Source organism: Neodiprion virginianus, chromosome 4 (assembly GCF_021901495.1).
Source record: "Neodiprion virginianus isolate iyNeoVirg1 chromosome 4, iyNeoVirg1.1, whole genome shotgun sequence".
Taxonomy (NCBI): domain Eukaryota; kingdom Metazoa; phylum Arthropoda; class Insecta; order Hymenoptera; family Diprionidae; genus Neodiprion; species Neodiprion virginianus.
Genome location: NC_060880.1, coordinates 35,783,469 through 35,804,557, shown reverse-complemented (window position 1 = coordinate 35,804,557; position 21,089 = coordinate 35,783,469). Strand labels below are relative to the sequence as shown.

General features: G+C 34.3%; 1 protein-coding gene and 1 long non-coding RNA gene across 2 annotated transcripts in view; one reads left to right on the top strand and one right to left on the bottom strand.

Annotated features, from left to right (window-relative positions):
• The window catches only part of LOC124302458 (MAP kinase-interacting serine/threonine-protein kinase 1-like), a 91,727-nt gene that overhangs the window by 46,498 nt on the left and 24,140 nt on the right, over nucleotides 1–21,089 (bottom strand). The gene's annotated exons all lie outside the window — the stretch shown is intronic.
• On the top strand, nucleotides 5,637–6,976 carry LOC124302481 (uncharacterized). The gene is made up of 3 exons (XR_006907711.1): nucleotides 5,637–5,835; nucleotides 6,294–6,727; nucleotides 6,906–6,976. It is a non-coding gene; the product is annotated as an uncharacterized LOC124302481 (long non-coding RNA).

Below are 21,089 nucleotides of genomic sequence, written 5' to 3'. Positions count from 1 at the left end.
ATAAGTTTATCCGACGACTTTCTCATCATTAATTGAATCCGATAAAATAGTAATAATGCAGTATGAATTTTTAATTTAGGAGAATAAGATTCTCGGTCGATATATCGTTGTGTTACGAATCTATATTTTTCGGTTCAATATAAATTTCAAGAAAGAAACGATGATCGCAGGGCTACAACGTGTTTCCTCGCAAATTCAAATTCAAAAAAAAAAAAAAATAAATAAATTCGAAAAAAGCTAACAATCGATCGATCTCGATCTTCCACATAACGTAGAACGCGCTCAACTTTTCACAGAATCTTTCGTTAAACCTGAACGAAATTTTTACGGGATTCCACGTTGAAAAAAAAATAATACATTATATATATATATATATATATATATATATATATATAAATTTTTTTTGCAACACACACTAACACATGTTACAGCATTAATTCACAGCCTGCAAACGCAGTAACCGCGGAATAACAGCAAACTCGATGTGCGTCTCTCCGTGTGTGTTTGCAGTGTAAGTATCAACACACTATATGCATACCTATTAGCGTTTCGACGACGAGTATATATACATATATTATAAATATTACCTACACGCATATATGCGTATAGGTATAAAGTACGTATCAAGCGTCAGAGACGCGCGACGTTTCATCGGCCAATCAGATTGCGTTCAAATATCGCCGACTAGACGCGGAGACTTTCTATTAGTCATCCCGAGTGTCTTCGGCCAATCAACGCTCTAACATGTAATCACGTGTTGCTTTTTTTTCTTTTTTCTTTTCTTTTCTTTTTTTTTTGTATTTCGTATTCTTTTTTTTTTCACTTCAAATACAAAACGTACACGCGTCTACTCTTGGTCGTGGTTTTTTCTCTCTTTTTCTCTATTAATTTCATTTCTGTTTCTCCCATTTTTCCTTTTTTTTTTTTTTTTTTTTGTCGTTTTCGTAAATTTTTGTTATTCAAACCAACGCTCGAAAACAAACATTTCCAAGGGCGGAACAGGAACTGTTATATCTATTTATATGCATATATGTACACACACACACGCACGCGCGCGTATTTGTACAGCTGTCGTATAATAGTCATCGTATAACATCGTTTATTCTATAATATATTAAGAAAATACGTGACGATGTTTTTTTTTTTTTTTTTTTTTCCTTCAATTAAAATTTTTCTTCAAAGAGCGATAAAAATTAGAGGTCGTTCAGCAGCAAAGAGAGAGAGAGAGAGACAGAGTAAATAAAAAATGTAATTATTATAAACAGAAATTGGAATTAGAGCATGGATGTTATATATGTGTTTGTGAAAACTTTACAAATGCTTGTTGTTATTGTTATTATTATTATTATCGTTTACATTATTACACGCAGAGAAATAACTCTCGAGGGGTAATATTTTTCACATTAGAATTGATTCGCTAGTTGATTGGAAAAAACGTACGGTACATTAATTTACAATAATCATAATTTAAACAACGCACAATGAGGTCAATATTTTTTATTTTTTGCGCTCCCCTCCCCCGCCCTTCATTCCTTCTAGTCGCTAAATATATTACGATTGTTGTTTCGTCCGTATTATCAGTTACATAACGTATATGCGTGTATTTGTAAATAAATATGATAAAACGAAAACGGGTGCATGTAAATATATATGTATATATATATATATATGTAATTATGCAGGATAATCTTCGAATAATTTTTATCCCCGGGTAATAAATTTTACATACATCTTCTAGAATTAGAAACTTTTGCATTTTTGTCGCCAAGGTTTTCAGGCCCCGCGGATGAAATTAATTTCATTCCATGTAACTATAGATACATGTGACGCCTACGTTAAATATGACGAACCAATTTCAAATCCATTTATATACTGTACAACACAATTCATTATCGCAATGCGTATTATATTCCTATTGTATTTTTTATCTTACCTCCAAATTTTTCTGCCAGTGAATTTTTCACGAACATTCTTCACACCGTTGTGTTTTGCAATAATTATTATCGACGTCGCGAGTAACGAGGACGATGACTCCGGAAAATCTTTTCACGCTGTACAATTTATAACGCATGGTTCGACGTTTTGCGATAGAAAACTGCCGATGCAGCGATCGGGGACAAGAAATGAGAAGTAAAAAAAAAAAAAAAAAAAAAAAAAAAAAAAAATAAGAAAAAGACGAAGAGTATGCGACGATTTTATAAAACTGTGTCGGCGATGAATGCGCAGTGACAGCATGATGGGACGGGCCACGACGTGTCCGTAACAGTCCCCGTGTTTTATAAGGTTTTTGACCTATGCGGCGATATATATATACACACACTCACACGCAGACACGCACGCATACACACTGAAGCCTGAATGCCGAGCTAATGTGAGAGTGGATCGGTTTTACATGCATGAATGCATGCAATGTGCACGCATCGTGAATCGTTATAAAGATCGACGCGTAAGAGTTACAGGCTGATTAATTATCGGATGTATACAATAATGGGACAGCAATTTCAATTAATTTTATTCGATTTTATAACGGATGAAGAAATTTGTACGATAATTCGTTAATTCAAATTATTCCCGACGATTTTATTTTATACGCTCTTAGTATAATTAGTTTAAATATCGAGTAATTCACGTTCTCTTCTTCTTTTCGTACACTGAGAAAAATTTTCAAAATGGTTAGGAGTAGCTCGTTTTTCCTAATTCCAACAATATTCAAACAGTGTTTTTTAACGATACCTGTTTTACTCAATTTTTCTAGTCACTGTAACAAATGAAATTTTTCTTAGTGTACACAATGATCCATACGTGATCAATTTAGGGTAATTCACGTCGTAATCTTGTTTTTTAAAGTCGGTACGTACGATTCCACATCTTCGCTTTTCTGCCAGTGTTATCGTGAATTTTTATATTTTATAAAACAGTGTTTTTTTTTAAATTTTTTTACTTCAATTCTATGCAAATTTTCATACATCTTCCATTAGAGGATTTATTCAGTCAGTCGTCGACGATCTACTTCAAAGTAAAATGAATTTCGAAAGGGTTGCATTTTTTTTTCTCTCTCCCTCTCTTTTCGTTGCATGTTTTTCTTTGAATGTCAGCAATTATACGCGAACCCTCCCGTCAATTTATAATATTACGTAGGTATAAAAATGAAATAACTGCAATGGCTGATTTCCTCGCTCGCAAGAGAGGCGACCCGGTAGGATAGAACGCCTGAAAAAGAGCCAATGAACTTTCCTGACCCAGGCAGTGTGAAACCATCGACCGTGTTCATCCTTCTGTGTAAGTATAAAGAAAGCCGAACAAAGAAGAAAAGTAAAATTAGATAATCGAAAAACAAATTGACTCGAAAATGCTACATGTGTGATAATTACGGAGACGAGTTTGATGTCATTGTTTCTATGATAATGGATAAGTTCTACATTATTCTTTGAGATTTTGTGATTATAACGCTCCAAAAGTAAAGAAGAAAAAAAAAAAAAAAAAAAGATACGATGAGGAGTAGAATGAAGATTTTTAAAAGAATAATAAAACAGAGAGCAGTAACCTTTCACGTTCTGAATGAAATTATTTGAAACAAAAGTCAATTATGAAATAACGACAAAGATCGAAATATAACGCGATTAATGAAAAAGCTTGAAATACGGGAAGAATACAGAAACCAAAGTCTCAGCATTTTCTTTACACATCAATTTCGTAACCTTTCGATACATTACATTATCAAAATAGATTTTATGCGTTTTGACAAATTTCTTGGATTTTTAACTTGACGCTGATTATTTGGAATTAGAAATTTCGTTGGAATATCTGTAATTGAGAAAACCAAACGTTTTACGGACAAAAACGTTGACAAAACGATTGGCTAGATTGCATGATCGGCAAAAAATTAATTACAAGTATGCATGTAAAAGAAAAATAAACCTCAAATTAGTTATAATTGAGAGGTAATCAACTGTTAGTTTTCTTTCGGTGAACGTTTCTTCGACGTAACTAAACTGACTGAAATTTTCATCTTCATATTATATTATTCCGTCAAATTTACAAACTTGAACCTGATTTAAAATAAATTTCAATTGAAAAAGAAAACTGTAATAATATTAACAATAATACAAAATGTTTCAAATCTTTATAACGTATATTCAGTTCAACTTTAAATAATTTAAAAACGATTCTTAAATTTTTTCAGTCTATCTCTACTCTAAGCCGTGCCTTTGTTTTAAATTTCCATTCTGAATGGAAAAAAGTCAGATTTCGAGGATGTGCAATTCGTCGATATTAGCAGATACGATGATGTGAATTTTTTCTCGGATTGTAGCACCAATGCCCACTAAAACCTTGCGGTTAAAGATTTTTTAAAACATTATTACTCTTAAAATAAAATATACGTTGATTATTATTATACGTCCGAAATACGTTTATTTTAAATCGGGAAATCGTCCCTCTTACCGGCACGAGTTACAGTCGAGATAAAAATCTGGTTATATTAGGGAGCTGTTTTTTTGCTATCAAAATTAAGGTAAAACTAGGGCGAGAGAAAAAAAAAAATATATATATATATATACGTATGTATAAATGGAATCGTTAGCCAATTATATGTGTATATGTATATGTAAATAGCTAACGATTCCATTTATATTATTACACCGCAGCAAAAACCGTGTATGACTAATCGCCGTTCTTACAGAGACTAAAACTACCGTACTCCTCGTTTTTGAATGGCCAAAAGGTTGCCTGGTGATCAACGACTCGAATCAAGGCGCGACTACTGCGTCGTTCGTTCGTTCGTTCCTTCCTTCCTCCTCCTCCTCCTCCTCCTTCTCGTTCATTATGTATTTATCTGTTAATGCACGTGATCCTGAGACAATATTGGCATGTACAAGAAACGGCTCGTATCGACGAGCTATTAACCGTGAATTATGTGATCCGAAACGTGTTTTTGATTTTTTGCGTTTAGAAACATCGATCGATCATTCCGCAAGTGGGAAGTTCCGATGTGGTTATACTTTTGATACAAAGTTCTCAGGCGTGTAATTAAGTCCGGAAAAACCTCTAAGCCTTAATTATCATTCATGAAAAACACGGTCGTTGTCAGTTTTCTGTAGAGTTCTTGTTTTCGAATTTTGAGCACTTTGTATCGTGTGAAAAAAAAAAAAAATAAAATTATCCTACATAATACAGAAATATCGGAAAATTGATAGTGAACAATATCGAATCATCAAAGAAGCGAAATTCTATTTCGCAAAATTTTCAAAATGGAAAAACTCGAAGTATACAAAAGTCAAAACGTAGAACGGCTAAAAATTTACAATCTTTGGAATTATTGCAATTTGATGTTATGTTTTTCTGCGCCTATCATTTCTGCAATTTTCACACGCCTATATTTCGACTGCCTACAATACGTTGAAATTCTGTAAAATGGATTCGATATTGTAATACTTCCATTTTCAAATCTTTCTACGCGTTTAAACGGACTTGACGCGACGTGTTTATTGTATTAAAAAGATTCCGATCATCCCGAACATATAATACAAAATTCTATCCGAAAATGGGTATAGTTTAATGTTCGGAAAGTTAAGACTTTTTTTATTAAAAAAAAAAAAAAAAAACTAAATAAAAATAAAAATCTAGGTTTTAAAATGTTTTTCGAATGAAATTATTACACGTGCCGAAAATTCGATGCAAGCAATTCGTTCCTTCTAAACGACGAAGCTCAGAGATCTGAAAAGTAAAATGAAAATTTCGGCACTTCATAGTTTATCCGTACGTAATAATTGTCGGAATTCTTTATCAACTGGCAGCGCAACGACGCGGATCGAGAACCTTGACTTTATTCATAAAGTAAGAGACCGAGATCCTTCCCCATCTCCCGCGTGCCTGTAAAACTCGTAGCCTGTACGACCGGCGTACGTAGATTCAAGCTCCTTTCTCTTTCGCTGCATATCCATATAGGTATGATAATTATTTGCGAATTTTCCACACAAGCGGAGACGCAATTTATTTGTTGGTCAAGGTGGGAAGTTTTTATCACTTGGGAGATAAAAAATGTAAAAAAAAAAAAAAAAAAAACTTTACAGGGGGAGAGAGAGAGAGAGAGAGAGAGAGAGAGAGAGAAACGTGTCAAGTCGGTTATCCCAGGGGGAGTGGAGAAATTATTGTGATTATTATTACGATGATGCCGATGCACGGTCACGTTCTAGTTGTACTTTTGTAGAAAAAAGGAGAACAAAAAAAAAAAAATAAAAAAAAATGAAAATGAAACAAACGAGGTTAAAAAGTAAATCATTTACATTCTACAGAAAAACCGACCAAAAGAATCTGCAGCCGATGACTCATTCTGGTTTATTCGCCGTCGTATACTTATAATACGTATAGATATTACATTGAAGCAGAGAAATAACCATTTTTTAACCACAAGCTTGAAATCCCGTCATAATTGGTATGCTGAACATCTTGTTGAAAGTCGAGTAGGGAAGAAGAAAGATAAAGGTTCATAATCCGCCTCAATCGTCGCGTAATGAGGGACGGAAGAAGAAGAAGAAGAAGAAGAAGAAGAAATTCCGAATAATAAGATTTATTTTTATGAGAGAGATACTTTTCTGAGGATCTTGTCAAATTGTATGATTGCTATTGAAATTGTATCTTTTGTGGGTTTGAAAACAAAAATAAATAAATACTAACGATTTGCCGAAATTCTACCCCTCCTATTCCATAACACATACAGATTTGAAAAGTAAGTAAAACAAGATTATATCTTTATTTTTCCACCTGCAAAGACCAAAAAAATAAGCTGAAAAACCAAAATTTGAATTGCTTGACGCTCCGTAATCGGTAATTTTTTTTTCATCCGTAACTCAACTTTGGCCTCAATAGTTTTTTGTTTTTATCAAGTTTTTATTTCCTTTTTTCAGCAACAATTCTGTCGTTTCCATAGCTCGTTTGAGTGGATACAATCGGCTTACATTGTAAATGGAAGAGAGAAGAAAAAAGGAAAATGATGAAGCAGCGAGAAATAATGAACGAAGAAACTAAAACGAAATCTTAATCCTGATATTAAATATGTTCAAGTAATTTTTTTACACTTAACGAAACCTTTTCTTCCTACCCGTAATATTAATAATATTAAACTCGATATATTAAAAATAATTTTTATTGTACAACAAAGTTACGAAAAGAAAATATTATTACAAAAAATATATAAATATATGAATTTTTTCCTTCTTACTTTTCACGTCATCGAAATAATTTCGTACCCTTACTTCACGTATTAAAAGACCAAATTGTATCTCAAACTAACTTTTTTCAAGCATTGTTCAATCCGCCAAAAGAGGCGAGCTTTTGATTCGATCGATAGAAAAAAAAAAAGTGATCTTCGTGAAAATTTCGCTGCCTTCCGAGTCGTCTTTATGCTTTTATTCGGTATGGTTTTTCAATAAAAAGGAAATCTACCCCGGTGTCGGATGATGTACCAGCAGCGAGTAGCGGGAGGGTGAAAGAACAGTCAAGGATATCGGATGACACCGAAAGCTCACGGATTGAGGAAAACTTTCCCGAGTTCAAATATCTCGTGCTTAAATATACCCATCCAGTACGTAACAAGAGGAACCGATTTTCAGAGTCTTTTTCCGGAATGATTTGTCTCTAGGCTGCAGCTGCTGGTTCGTCTCCAGCTTCGCTAAATTGAATTTCAAAAATACGATGAAAGATTGTTGCTTTTTTTTCTAGAAATTGAAAAGATTATTCAAGGTATTCTGCACTGACATGTTGATTGTTATATTAATACACATATGATAACGTGTTATAATTTAGGGCAATAGTATTTAATTGTTTTTAAAGCGCCACCGTCGTTTTATACAATGATATTTATAATATACTTTAAAGATCGAAAAAGGTGAAAAGAAGAATCCAAAATCCTTGCGCGTTTCAATTTTATTCCGCCAAGTTCTTTCGAGCTTGTTTTATTATTACCGACTACGTTAGAATTCGCAACGATTTGTAGGGAAAAAAAGGAAGGGAGAAAATATTTTTCAGCCATGTTCTGCGTGTAACGTGAGTTCGTGTAATAATTTTACAGGTACGTAAAAAAAAAAAAAAAAAAACTACAAATTATTGCACGGCTTTTCCGCAAACGTCGGTGAAAATAATTACAAGGACAAAATTTTGCCAATTTCAAGGGGAAAAATAAAAACAATACAAAAAAAAAAAAAAAGTTTATACATAAAGTCCGAGTCGAAAGAGAAAATAAACATTTCTGTAACACTCGGCAAGCGTACGTGTTACATATAATACAGTCAAGTGTAAATAGACACATAAATAAATATATATCTGTGATGTAAAAGAAATAGACGAAGCTAAGTCGAACGTTTTTCACAATATATTTATACATTATACAAATATTCTTTCGTTCTATTCTATGTATTCAATATTTTATTTCTCAAGGTAAGTCTGTAATATCGTATACATATATGGGGCATTCCACGTCAAACGAACGGCTCATCGGTCTGGCTCCCTGTGATTTTAATGACCAATAAACGTATTCTTTCTTCTGGGTCAAAAATGAAACCTTTCATTTTTTCAAATTTTTCCGCCACTTTGTTAAAGTGATTTTGTGAGTGAGAAGTGAGACAGAGATTTCTAAAATTGATCAAAATTTTTTATTGTAAAACCAGGAACTCGAAGACACATCTTTTCGTCATGATTCGCAAAAGGGGATGAAAATGAGAAATATATACATGTATTTTGTTTAATTTTTGTTTTTCAAAGAAATCTTTTTTCCCGGAATGTGTTCTCGAGTCCCTGATTTTACAAAAATATACACTTACTGTAAAGAACATTTTGGAGTCACCACACTTTTAAATGGTGAAAAAATTTCGAATAATCCTGATACATCAGTTTTGACCCAAACGAACCAAAAAAATTCATTGGTCGTCAAAATCCTGGGGGATCAGGCCGATGACCGGTCGGTTTGACGTGGAATCTCCCATATACATACCTATACACACGTACATACACAATACGTCGAGGCATGAGACGAATTTTTCCACCAGACGCAATATCATTTTACAATCACATCGCCATTTAGCCATTTATTATATGCGTGATAGGGTTATAAAGCATATGTTGTGCCTATCACTGAGCGTGTATTGCGTGGGCGTAGCCAAGGTTCAATTTAATGTTTTGATACGCGTGTTTGCCGCGATCATCTTTACATGCTAAATTCTCTCTCTCTCTCTCTCTCCAAGGGATTTTCTCGCACGCAACAGTAAATTTCCGATTACCTCTTTCGACCCATTGCCGTTTACGTATGACACACTTACATTATTATTATTGTTGTTGTTGTTGTTGATGTTGTTGTTATGTATACAGAGAATGCGAGCATAGATCAATATCGAGTATATATCAGATCTATAACATGGTCGTGAGTAATTAAAAAAGTAAAATGAAACCGTCGTTTCGATTCTTTCGTAATTAAATTATTCGCATGGTTTTTTTTTTTTTTTTTTTTTTTCTTCTTTTTCCCCAGAATATAATTATATCTTGTAGATAATTAATTTGATAAACATCGTTGTTTTTTCTCTTCTTCAATTTTCAAATCTTGTCGATTAAAAATCAATTTCCAAATCTTTGTTAATCGGCAATTAGTAAAAATTATTTTGAATTCTGAAGCTCGAACGATAGTTATGTAAAAACGTTTTATTTTTTCCCCTTGACCATGAACGTTACAAAAAAATATTTTTATACCCAAGCGAATTTCAGAAACTGAACAAACACATTGTTACAATCGTTACAATTGTTGACTGTATTATGTTTGTAATATATTTTATAAATTTTCATCGTTCATTCGCAATATTTTCACGATCATGAACGCATAAAATAGGTGATAAATTTGAGAGTGCATGGATGACGTTTATCCGTGTGTAATATATATTTATACTCGATTATATTATGCAACAAATTTTATTTGCACAAGGTCACTGTGAGTATAAAACATATGTATACATATACGCATATACTACTCTTGTACATAATAAAAGCAGACTCGTAAGTCCGTGAGATTTTTTATCACCCGCGCAGCGGCGGTTTTCGAGATAAAAATAATTTGTTCTATTTGTTTTTACCCACTCTCCCTCTTCTTCTTCTTCTTCTTTTTTTTTTTCTCTCTCTCGCCAAGCCATCGTAACTTCTCCCATTCTGCAAAGGCCACGTGCTTCACTTTCTACGCACTACGTTTTTCTGCCTGCTACTGCGGTTATCTAATTTCAAAACAAGAGGAAAAAATTAATTTCAACGCGCGATAACTCGCGACTCGACGTTCAATGTCACGGTTCCGTTTGGAACATATACGTGCGTGTGTTTAATACATATAAAATAAAAGAATAACACAGGTACTTTATTGCCAGACAAATGGCCAGCGTCCACTTCAAGATATAGACACTTCATCAATTAATTAATCGATATATCAGTCGTTGTAAAACTTCTGGAAGCGGATTAATTTTAGACAATCTTATCTATGCATCGCAAGATTTTTTTATTTTTTTTTTTGTTTTTTGTTATCAAAACAATTGTTACATTTTTATACCTATATGTGTATATATGTGTATAGTGTAATCAGTTGACGGTATAAAAAGATTGCATTACAGGGAATCGATGCGGGGAAAAGATATTTTTCGCTGCGAACTTTAACATAGATTTGCATCACCGCATTCGCAATCGGTATTTAAAAATTGTCACCGGTTATTTATTTTATCAATATTTTCATATACAGCTCAAGACAGCAATATTTGGATAAAAAATTCGATTTTGTTTTTTAATATCTAAAGTTTGGATAAAAAAAAAAAAAAATAAATAAATAAAAAAGAAAAATTCCACCGTCACGCAAGAAATGTCGTTTTGCTGCCCTGATTTTTTCCGTGAATTTTGATGTTCGAGAACGAAGAGTTTGCGAATAAAATTGTGATTTTTTTTTTTTTTTTTTTACACCGAAAACGAAAGCTGAAAGTAAGAATTCGCAGGGTTTTTTTTTTTCTTTTTGCGCAGTCGTCTAGTTCGCTTCAAAAGCGTGAAGATGAAAAGACGGGTCATACGACGCAAAGCGCTGATCGAGTTAGCAGTCATGAGGATTATATACCTAGATATATATATATATATATATATATATATATCATAGATTCGCCAAAACGGCGAATTTCGGAGGAAAGTCGTGTAAAATTAGAATCGCACGTAACATCGAGTTTTACATGTAAACATGCGATACGTTATGTATATATATATATACACACACACACACACACACATATATACCAACATAACCATTCTATACGATATGCGCAGTATATACTTGTAATATGTGCTACACATGCATATGTATAAAGAGAGAGATAGAGATAGAGAGAGAGAGAGAGAGAAAATGACGTGACTATTACACATGATTAGGTATGTATGTATGTGTTACGTAAGCACATACATAGTCACGAGCTTAAATCATCCATCGGCGGGGTAAACCTGTAACACGTATGCACGTATCGCGACTGTATATATATATATATATACATTACTGTACGAGAATAATTGTGAAACAGGATGAATCGCGAACAACGCGGGGTAGCGAGACGAAGAAGATTATAAAATGGACCGACGAGGAGGGAGTGAGTGTTGTTAGTGCTGTAAAAAAAAAAAAAAAAAAAAAGAAAAAAAAAAAAAACACGCAAGGATTACACAGCCGAAAATGTGGATCCGTAAAATTTGACGATTGTACACCGTCACGTGTGTAAGATTTAACAACGATTATTCAACAAGCGTAGAATCGTTAGGAATGTGTATTTCATATTTTTATTTCTTTCTTGTTGTTGTTGTTCTTTTTTTTTCTTTTCTTTTTTTTTTTTATCAAGCAAAAAGCTCGCGATACGTAGACGTAAGATTTGATACATTAATGTGTATATATATATATATATTACTACCTATTCTGCGCACATCGTAAATCCGCGATCGGAATTTTGTCAAGAGTTTGAAATGTAGAGGTGGATAAAGATGAGCGTGGCAATAATGTGCGCGGAATGGGCGATAAAAAGAATAAAAATAAAAAACAAAAAAACAAAAAAAAAAAAAAAAAAAAAAAGAAAAACATCACGGAGTTAACAGAGAGAGAGAGAGAGAGAGAGACGCAATGTCCGGCAGCAGCCGCACGTGCGAATGTATCGACAAAGTCAAGGATTTCGCGAGTAACCACGTGCTCCAAAATCGCCCGTACCGTGTATGTAACACAACACCTGTCCACATGCGTCTGTGGTATCACGCATCAATATACATACGTCTGCGAAGCGTGTGCCGAAGAGAAAATAAGAAAAGAAAAATATAAAAACAAAAAAAAACTACGCGCCAAAAATACATACGCGTGTGTTGTATGCCCCTCCCCCCCCCCCCACCCCCGCCCCCCTCTTTCCCTTCTTACCGCCTTCGTTCGTTTACGTTGTCTCATGGTACGACCGTGCGGTGTAAATACGCATGGACGTATCATACACAGACACATGCATGCATACATTTAACTACGCCCATAGTCGTGAATTCCTGATTGTAAGTTTGGTGGCGGTCGTTGCTGCGCGGGTTTCGCAAACTCCGTCGCAGAAATCGAAAGATTCTTCAGCGGGGAGACAAGGATTTATACAGTAGAACCCCGGTTTTTCCCCTCTCTCTCTCTCTTTTTTTTTTTTTTTTTTCTTTTAAATATTGTACGTATTACGCGTAAATTATTAAAATTGTATAATTCGCGAAATATATATATATATGGCAAGGGAAATTTATCGTCAATAATTCAAACTGTAATGCGGTTATTGTTTAATAACGCAAATTTCTATCTCGATTGCTTAATTTTCTATTTTTATTTATTTATTTTATTTTTTTTTTTTTTCCCATCATTTAGTTGCGTCAAATAACGTTCATTTTTGAATGTAAAACACGGAACGACCGACTAATTTTTATTTATTTATTTATTTTTTTTTTTTTATCGTCTAGGCAAATTTTTATCAAAACTAAGAAAATACGAATTCGTGATATAATTATTATTTGAAAATTGTACTTGTAGTACAGGTTCACTCTTTCACGTTACTCAGTAGTAGGTAACAGTGACAAAAATAAAGAAATAAAAAATACAAAAATCGCTGCGCATTTCTGCAGTGTCAGTGGGTATATAATACACAAATAAAATACTGTAGATACAATAAAATAATAGAGATTTCAAGGCGAAGGTAACGACGTGTAACGCGGAACAGTATAACTATATATTTGTAACAACAAAATTCCTTCCCTTCCTTTCTTCCTTTTTCTCTTTCACTCTCGTTTTTACTTTACTGTTGTTCTTTTTTTCATTCTTTTTCTTTTTCTTTTTATCCATCAGGTATTTGCATTGACATTTTGCTTTTTCTAACGCTGCGTTTGACACAGCCGAGTGACGACTTGTGTATACTATGTATACGTATGTAGCCATACGGCAAACTTCCTTTTCCTCTTCCATTCACGCCCGGTAGGTTCGGCTTTACATAAGTCGATTCGTGTCACACGCATCTATGTATGTAGATTATACATATTACGTATATTATGGAGAACTTGGGAATTGGTTTAAAATTTTTTCTACAATTTTTTCTGCTCTGAAACAGTACCCTGAATTTTTTCAGATTTTTTATTCAACTCCCCAATTATTTACAAATATTTAAAGTGATTTTGAAAAGAAACTATTTTTTCAAATTGTCGAACAATTCTCAGAAACTGTATTTTCTATTCCAAACATTTCAAGACCGGGCACGTAATGGGCCGATGTTTTTTTTTTCATTTTTTTTTTTTTTTCTTCAACACTTTCAAGTTTTTTGCTCAGCTAAAACATTGTTTGAACGTTCCGAAAGTTTCCGTCAAAATTCTCGGAACTTCTATTTTTTCACTTGGAATATTTCTAGACCGGTTCCATTATGAAGTTGATGAAAAAATTTGAATATGCCAAAAAATAGACAAAAATCGCTGAAAAAGAAAATATACATACGTATACGTGTGTTTGTGTGTGCGTATGTTAATATGTGCCGTGAATGAACAAAAAAAGAAATTGGTGTTACGTCATATCTTTCGTCGTCAGAAACATGAGCGATTCTAAAACTACGTATCTATGATATGCGCATCATGAATAATACTTGTATGAATAGAATCGTACTTTTTTACGTTATTCTCATATTACGTGGTCTTAGGAAAAATGATTGGAGTACTTGGAAGCTGGCATTGTACAGCGAACGAATGAGAGCGGGAGGGGGACAATAAAATCCATACGAAAGTCTATATAATAAATAAATAACAAGTCGTTAAGTTTAATTTATAGAACAAAGAAATAGAAACGAATGAAGGACGCGAAGTTGAAACCGAAGAACAGTGAATTATAGACGTTATTTGTTGTTTTATTCATTTTTCATTTTCTCAAACCAGTATAACAACATTCTTTGGATTGATTTTCTCGCGTGTCCGACGATCGAGAATCGTTTGCAAAAACGAAATTGTATAGGTGTGTAACTATAAAATTTTACCACAGATTTCGTTGACGTGATTCAGCGACATCGAAATTTATACGTTTTCGTATATATGTATATACATAATAATAATTGCCTATAACGTTGATGTTTTCCGTACCGATGAGGGAAATATTTTAGTAAAAACTATTTTTATTAATTCTTTTTTTTTTCATCTAATTTTGAACGCTCGGTCGTATTACTTTGAATTGAGGAAAGAACCGGGTTAACTATTTGTAAAATAGAGACTGGGACACAGAAACTCTGGGCTGACTTATAGCGCTTAAACTACGCATCGCAAAATCCACACAGCATTGAGAGAGAACATTCTAACGCCGCGCTGGCCGTGAATAGTATGGAAAGAAAAAAAAAAAAAAACGAAACGAAACGAGCGAAAATTTAACCAGTGTTCATTCATCATTCACGGAATCTTTGCAATTATTAGCGTACCCAGCTTTGTAAAATAAGAGACGAATGTCTCGTCGTCCGTCTATCGAGAAATAAATTATACGGGAGAATATTCCGAGTCGTTGTCCCGAGTACCAAGTTAAAACTAATATAGAATGAAAGACGTCAGAGGCATAGCAAAAAATGAAAAGGAAAACCTGAAAAAAGCAACAAAAAAAAAAGTCTCGTGGAAAATTTCACCGCTCTCACCGGAATTTGTATTACATGGAGTCGTTTGGTCAGACTTTATTTTTAAGCGTCTGGTCGTCGCACTTACTATAATATATCCCAGGTGTCTCTTGACTTGAGACGCTCTCAATGACTTCTCGGAAATCTGATTTCACAACCGATAATAACTCGCCCGAAATTTCTCACCTCAATATATATCGCGATTGATACCAGAATTGGAAAATCAAATTTTAGAGTACAACAACAACAACAACAACAACAACAACAACAACAATAATAATAATAACAACAACGATGAATCGGATTGAGCTATAAAAACGTAACACTTCTATATTATATGCATATCAAACGCGTGTAAAATTCCAGCAGTGAGTCACGCAGGAACAACACAACGAAACGCAGAAGCGTCCCGCGAATTAGATACGAAGTATGATGCAAAAACAACACGTGGTTGCGCGAAACGTGTTAGATTTTTCACTCGATTTCATCAGCTCGAGATACTCTCGAATTCGCGGGATCGATGGAATGTCTTCAATACATGTTGAAAACATACCACCATTCGAGCAATGTAATTTACGGGTATAACAAAACAAATAACAGCCTCATCTGTTTACTATATAGTCATAATAATTTGTTACACGGTTGTAAGTGTATACGTATACCGGGACGATCTCTTGAAACTTGAAAATGAACCGCGCATGCGCCAAATAATCAAATCTCATTGGTCGGCCAAATCTTCCCGCAGCAATATTCTTGTCTGCGATGCAGGCCGGCCAACCTACGCAAAACGTCTACGTTTGAATTTTCAAAGAGCAAAAGCATTAAATTCCGACCGTTCTTTGAAGAATCAACTTTCCGACCCAATAACGAATGCTTCCCAAGCCTTTCCGAGTCGCTACCTCAATTATTTGAGATTCTAACCTTGAAAATTCGTATCAACCACATCGCCGGCAGAAAGGGTTTGACGGCTGAACCTCGGGATGGCCAGCCTGCGCGAACAGCCGATAAAACTCGCGCATGCGAGGTAGATTTTCAAGTTTCAAGAGATTGTCCGGTATTCCAGACCTGTCCTTAAGAAGAGTGAAATATCGAGTTTCGATGGTGTCGCCCCTCAAATAAATTTAAAAAAAAAATTTACATCTTTCTTCTCCCCTCCATATTTACCCACCCTTAGAAAGCTTTACTTTTTCTCATAGGAAAAGCATCGGTTGTTCGAAATTTTTAATCAAAAGTTCGTACTGGGTCATCACTTTATCTTTATCGCGATTTCGGTTTTCACGCGTTACGATCTACGAGTTTACGACCTTATATACGTTGTTATTGTTATTTCTTGTTATGGTACCGCAGCATTACACAAGTCCGAACGCGAGAAAGATTAGCCTGGTAGATAGGAACATCCGTTCGGAATGATTATGTTTAAAGGATATCGTGATGATAAAGAGGAAGATTTATCGCTGCTGGGTACGTACGTTATATATATATATATACTAGAGTGTCCCAAAAAAACCGACCATTTTTTTTTTTTCAAAGAACATTGAAAAATCGTCAGAGTATCTCTAGAAAATGACCCTGTGAAAATATAAGCTCTTAATATTAATATTTAGAGGTGGCGATTTGTAATTTTCTATTTCCCATTTAAATAACATGGGAAAATTTTTTTTTGAACTTTGGAATTTTGTGATGGGATAACGAGCTACTTCATAAGTATGACAAAATCAGGTCTTATAGGAAATTTGATGCTCTACAAAAAAGGTCTGATTGACATTTTGCGTAAATCCAGCCGTTTCAAAAATATCGAGCCTCAAACTTCGGACTGTTTAAAATTATGCTTTTTTTTTCGTAAATACAACAAAAATTAATTTATATGTATTATAAACCCAGAATTATCAACTGAACAATAAATATATGCATATATTTGACGGAATGCAGATCCGAAATTATTAATTAATAATTATAATAATTAATAAATTAAATAATCCGAAATTATTAATTATTAATTATAATAATTAATAATTTCGGATCTGCATTCCGTCAAATATATGCATATATTTATTGTTCAGTTGATAATTCTGGGTTTATAATACATATAAATTAATTTTTGTTGTATTTACGAAAAAAAAAGCATAATTTTAAACAGTCCGAAGTTTGAGGCTCGATATTTTTGAAACGGCTGGATTTACGCAAAATGTCAATCAGACCTTTTTTGTAGAGCATCAAATTTCCTATAAGACCTGATTTTGTCATACTTATGAAGTAGCTCGTTAACCCATCACAAAATTCCAAAGTTCAAAAAAAAATTTTCCCATGTTATTTAAATGGGAAATAGAAAATTACAAATCGCCACCTCTAAATATTAATATTAAGAGCTTATATTTTCACAGGGTCATTTTCTAGAGATACTCTGACGATTTTTCAATGTTCTTTGAAAAAAAAAAAATGGTCGGTTTTTTTGGGACACTCTAATATATGGGCTATTCCGCGTCAACCGGATCAGTCATCTCTCAGATATTTTTTTAATTTGGCATGTGGATTGTGTGGGAGGAGTTAGATTTTTGTGCCAAAGCGCGAATCTCATAATGCAAAATTCGATTTTTTATTAACAATAACAAATTAGACTCCCATTTTTTTCAAAAATTCATAACTTTGGCAAAAAATTAGATACAATATATATTTTTTTTCAAATTACGCGGAAAGCTCCATAGAATTTAAAAAAAAATACGAAATGGTAAAAAAAAGTTGTTATCAATTGTTTATTTAACAATTAATTTTTCAAAGATTTTTAAAACAGTGACTGACACGATCAAAATTTTTTTTTAAAATTCCGACATGTTCCTTGAACTGTACTACAACCTGTGAATTAATTCCAGAGGGGTGTTTTTCTTCGTTTTCGAGTAAAAAATCATTAAAGGTGTCGATGCGCATGAAATTGCGGCGCGCCGAGTCTCTACGTAATGGCGGGCTGCCGGTTGCCGTCCACCGCTACCCCGCGGTGGCGTCGCAGCGTTATTTTAGAGTCATTTTCACGATGTAGGACATGATTGAAGAATCTGAAAAAAATACTGTACCTTCACAAGGCCTGCTCAAAGCGATAAGTGTAGTTTCAGGAATGTGTTTTTCACCGTTTTTTTATTACAGAGATTCGAAATACACACCATGAGAGTGCACATAAATGATAATAATTACATAACTTGCTACTTATTTTAAAATAAAAACACATTCTTGAAACTTCACTTATCGCTTTGAGCAGGCCTTGTGAAGGTACAGTATTTTTTTCAGATTCTCCAATCATGTCCTACATCGTTAAAATGACTCGAAAATAACGCTGCGACGCCACCGCGGGTAGCGGTGGACGGCAACCGGCCGCCCGCCATTACGTAGAGACTCGGCGCGCCGCAATTTCATGCGCATCGACACCTTTAATGATTTTTTACTCGAAAACGAAGAAAAACACCCCTCTGGAATTAATTCACAGGTTGTAGTACAGTTCAAGGAACATGTCGGAATTCTAAAAAAATTTTTTGATCGTGTCAGTCACTGTTTTAAAAATCTTTGAAAAATTAATTGTTAAATAAACAATTGATAACAACTTTTTTTTACCATTTCGTATTTTTTTTTAAATTCTATGGAGCTTTCCGCGTAATTTGAAAAAAAAATATATATTGTATCTAATTTTTTGCCAAAGTTATGAATTTTTGAAAAAAATGGGAGTCTAATTTGTTATTGTTAATAAAAAATCGAATTTTGCATTATGAGATTCGCGCTTTGGCACAAAAATCTAACTCCTCACACACAATCCACATGCCAAATTAAAAAAATATCTGAGAGATGACTGATCCGGTTGACGCGGAATAGCCCATATACATATATAATATGTAATATACATATAATATTTGTTACGGGTGTGTCAGGAATACGATTGGAGTCAGGAGTATGTTGTATGTTCCTACAAAGTACAAATTTGTAGAGTTTCACCGAAAATTTGAAAAATCGTATTTTTACAGCATTCTTTTTTCCTTCAGAGAGAAAAAAAACCGCTTCGAAATTGTATGGAAGTGAAAATGACCGGTTTATACAATGGGAACGTCGAAACATTGACGAGCAAGAGAGGATACCAAAAGTATTACGATGGAATTCAAGACCTAAAAGCTAGTGTGAAAAGCCATTTGTTTAAATTGTTTTTCCGTAAATTTGCCCAGATTTTATCAATTATCACATGACAGGACAATTGCAAACTCTAGATTATTTCCTGAAATTGAAAACTATTTCATTCCTACGGGAGATTAATTCGAAGTCCCGTCGAACATTACAAGTCACTCACACGAGTGTACGTAGATTATATAAAGCTGGGGGTGTTCACCTCTGGATAGGGGGAAAAAAATGGACACCATGATTAAAATTCCGAAGACATTTCTAACCAGAATTATTGCCGATCGACAATGAGATTGAAAATGGCGAAATTACAGCGTTAGAGCCTCGGATCAAGTCTTGAAATGGTTTCGTCGCAACGGACAAAGGTCATAGGTAGCGTTAATGAACGATATCGGCACACTGAGAAAAATTTCATCTGACACAGTAACTAGAAAAATACAATGAAACAGGTATCGTTAAAAAAAACTGTTTGAATATCGTTGGAATCACGAAAAACGAGGTACGCCTAACTATTTTGCGCTATCGTCGATCCTTTTTTGGTTATCGCAACGCAAAATAAGTTTCTGAGCTTTACTCTACTTTTTTAGTTAAACAAGGCTTTAACGTCAATTCATCGTTGCCCAAGCGTTAAATTTTCGCAACAGTTGGAAGAAAATCTAGCAACAGTGATCGTAATGAGAAAGAATAGTAACGGATACCAGACTTTCCGGTAACGGCTAGAAAACTAATTTTCATTTTGTACCTAGAACTATATTTTTCGATTGTGGTAAAAAATGAAAATGGTTAACGACCGAGCGGTAACCGGAACTATAAATTTCTCTCAGTGCACGAGATGATCGATATTTCGCGACCATAGCCAAACCCTGATAAGCTCTCCTCGTCGAACGCCATGGCTTGGATACCAACGGGCCAAACAACTTACGAAACCGTCCATTGTTAGCGAGTACTCGATTCCTCGCTATTCGAAATAACTCTGTATACGAGTACGTGTTCGTTCATTCGTGTTAATTGCTGTGCGAAGAGTAAATTGGATATTTGTCAGTCGATCAATTGTTCGAATTTACGCCTCCCAATTCGCTTTGTCGTCCTCGTCGCAACGACGATAACGCGAATTATCTCCCATGGTGGATAAGTAAACAATTTCACGGTAATATATAGATCGTGTATTGTACCGACATCGGTTTGAGGTCTGCAACCAGTATTGACGTCTTCGCGTGTTCACCGCTATCAACGAGTCAATTCTCTTACGATTAGGATGCTCCGTGCAAAGTTTTGCTCCTACGGAGACCATCCGTTCAGCTCCGTTGCGAAAACGTTCGATTCCTGACGAATAACGCATTTTCATCGAATAACAATGTTCCTTCTCTCTGGAAAAGTTTCATTCTAGCCGACGGTAGCGGTGATGTTGTTTTACGGTTTCGATCAAGGAGTTTCAATCCACGAGTGCAGCGAACAGGTTCATTCCAAGACAAGCTCACTCTTTGGTTCTCCGTCTTTCCAGTATCCTCTTTTTTTTCCAATTACATCGGTCACCGAAAGTCTAAATTGCCCAAAGTACAAACAATCGGGATGGCTTAAAATTTTTGGTAACAAAAATTCCACCACATTCCCAGGTTTTCCATCAACTAAAACCTAAATCGTTCAGTCTGTAAACTTTACATTCGACTCAAATTCAGTTCGAATCGAAGAAGGATACAACGTGATCCTTTTCTCGACGGAAAAAAGGTGAACTTGTTATCTCAAAAAATGATTTCCACTTCCCATAATAGAAAA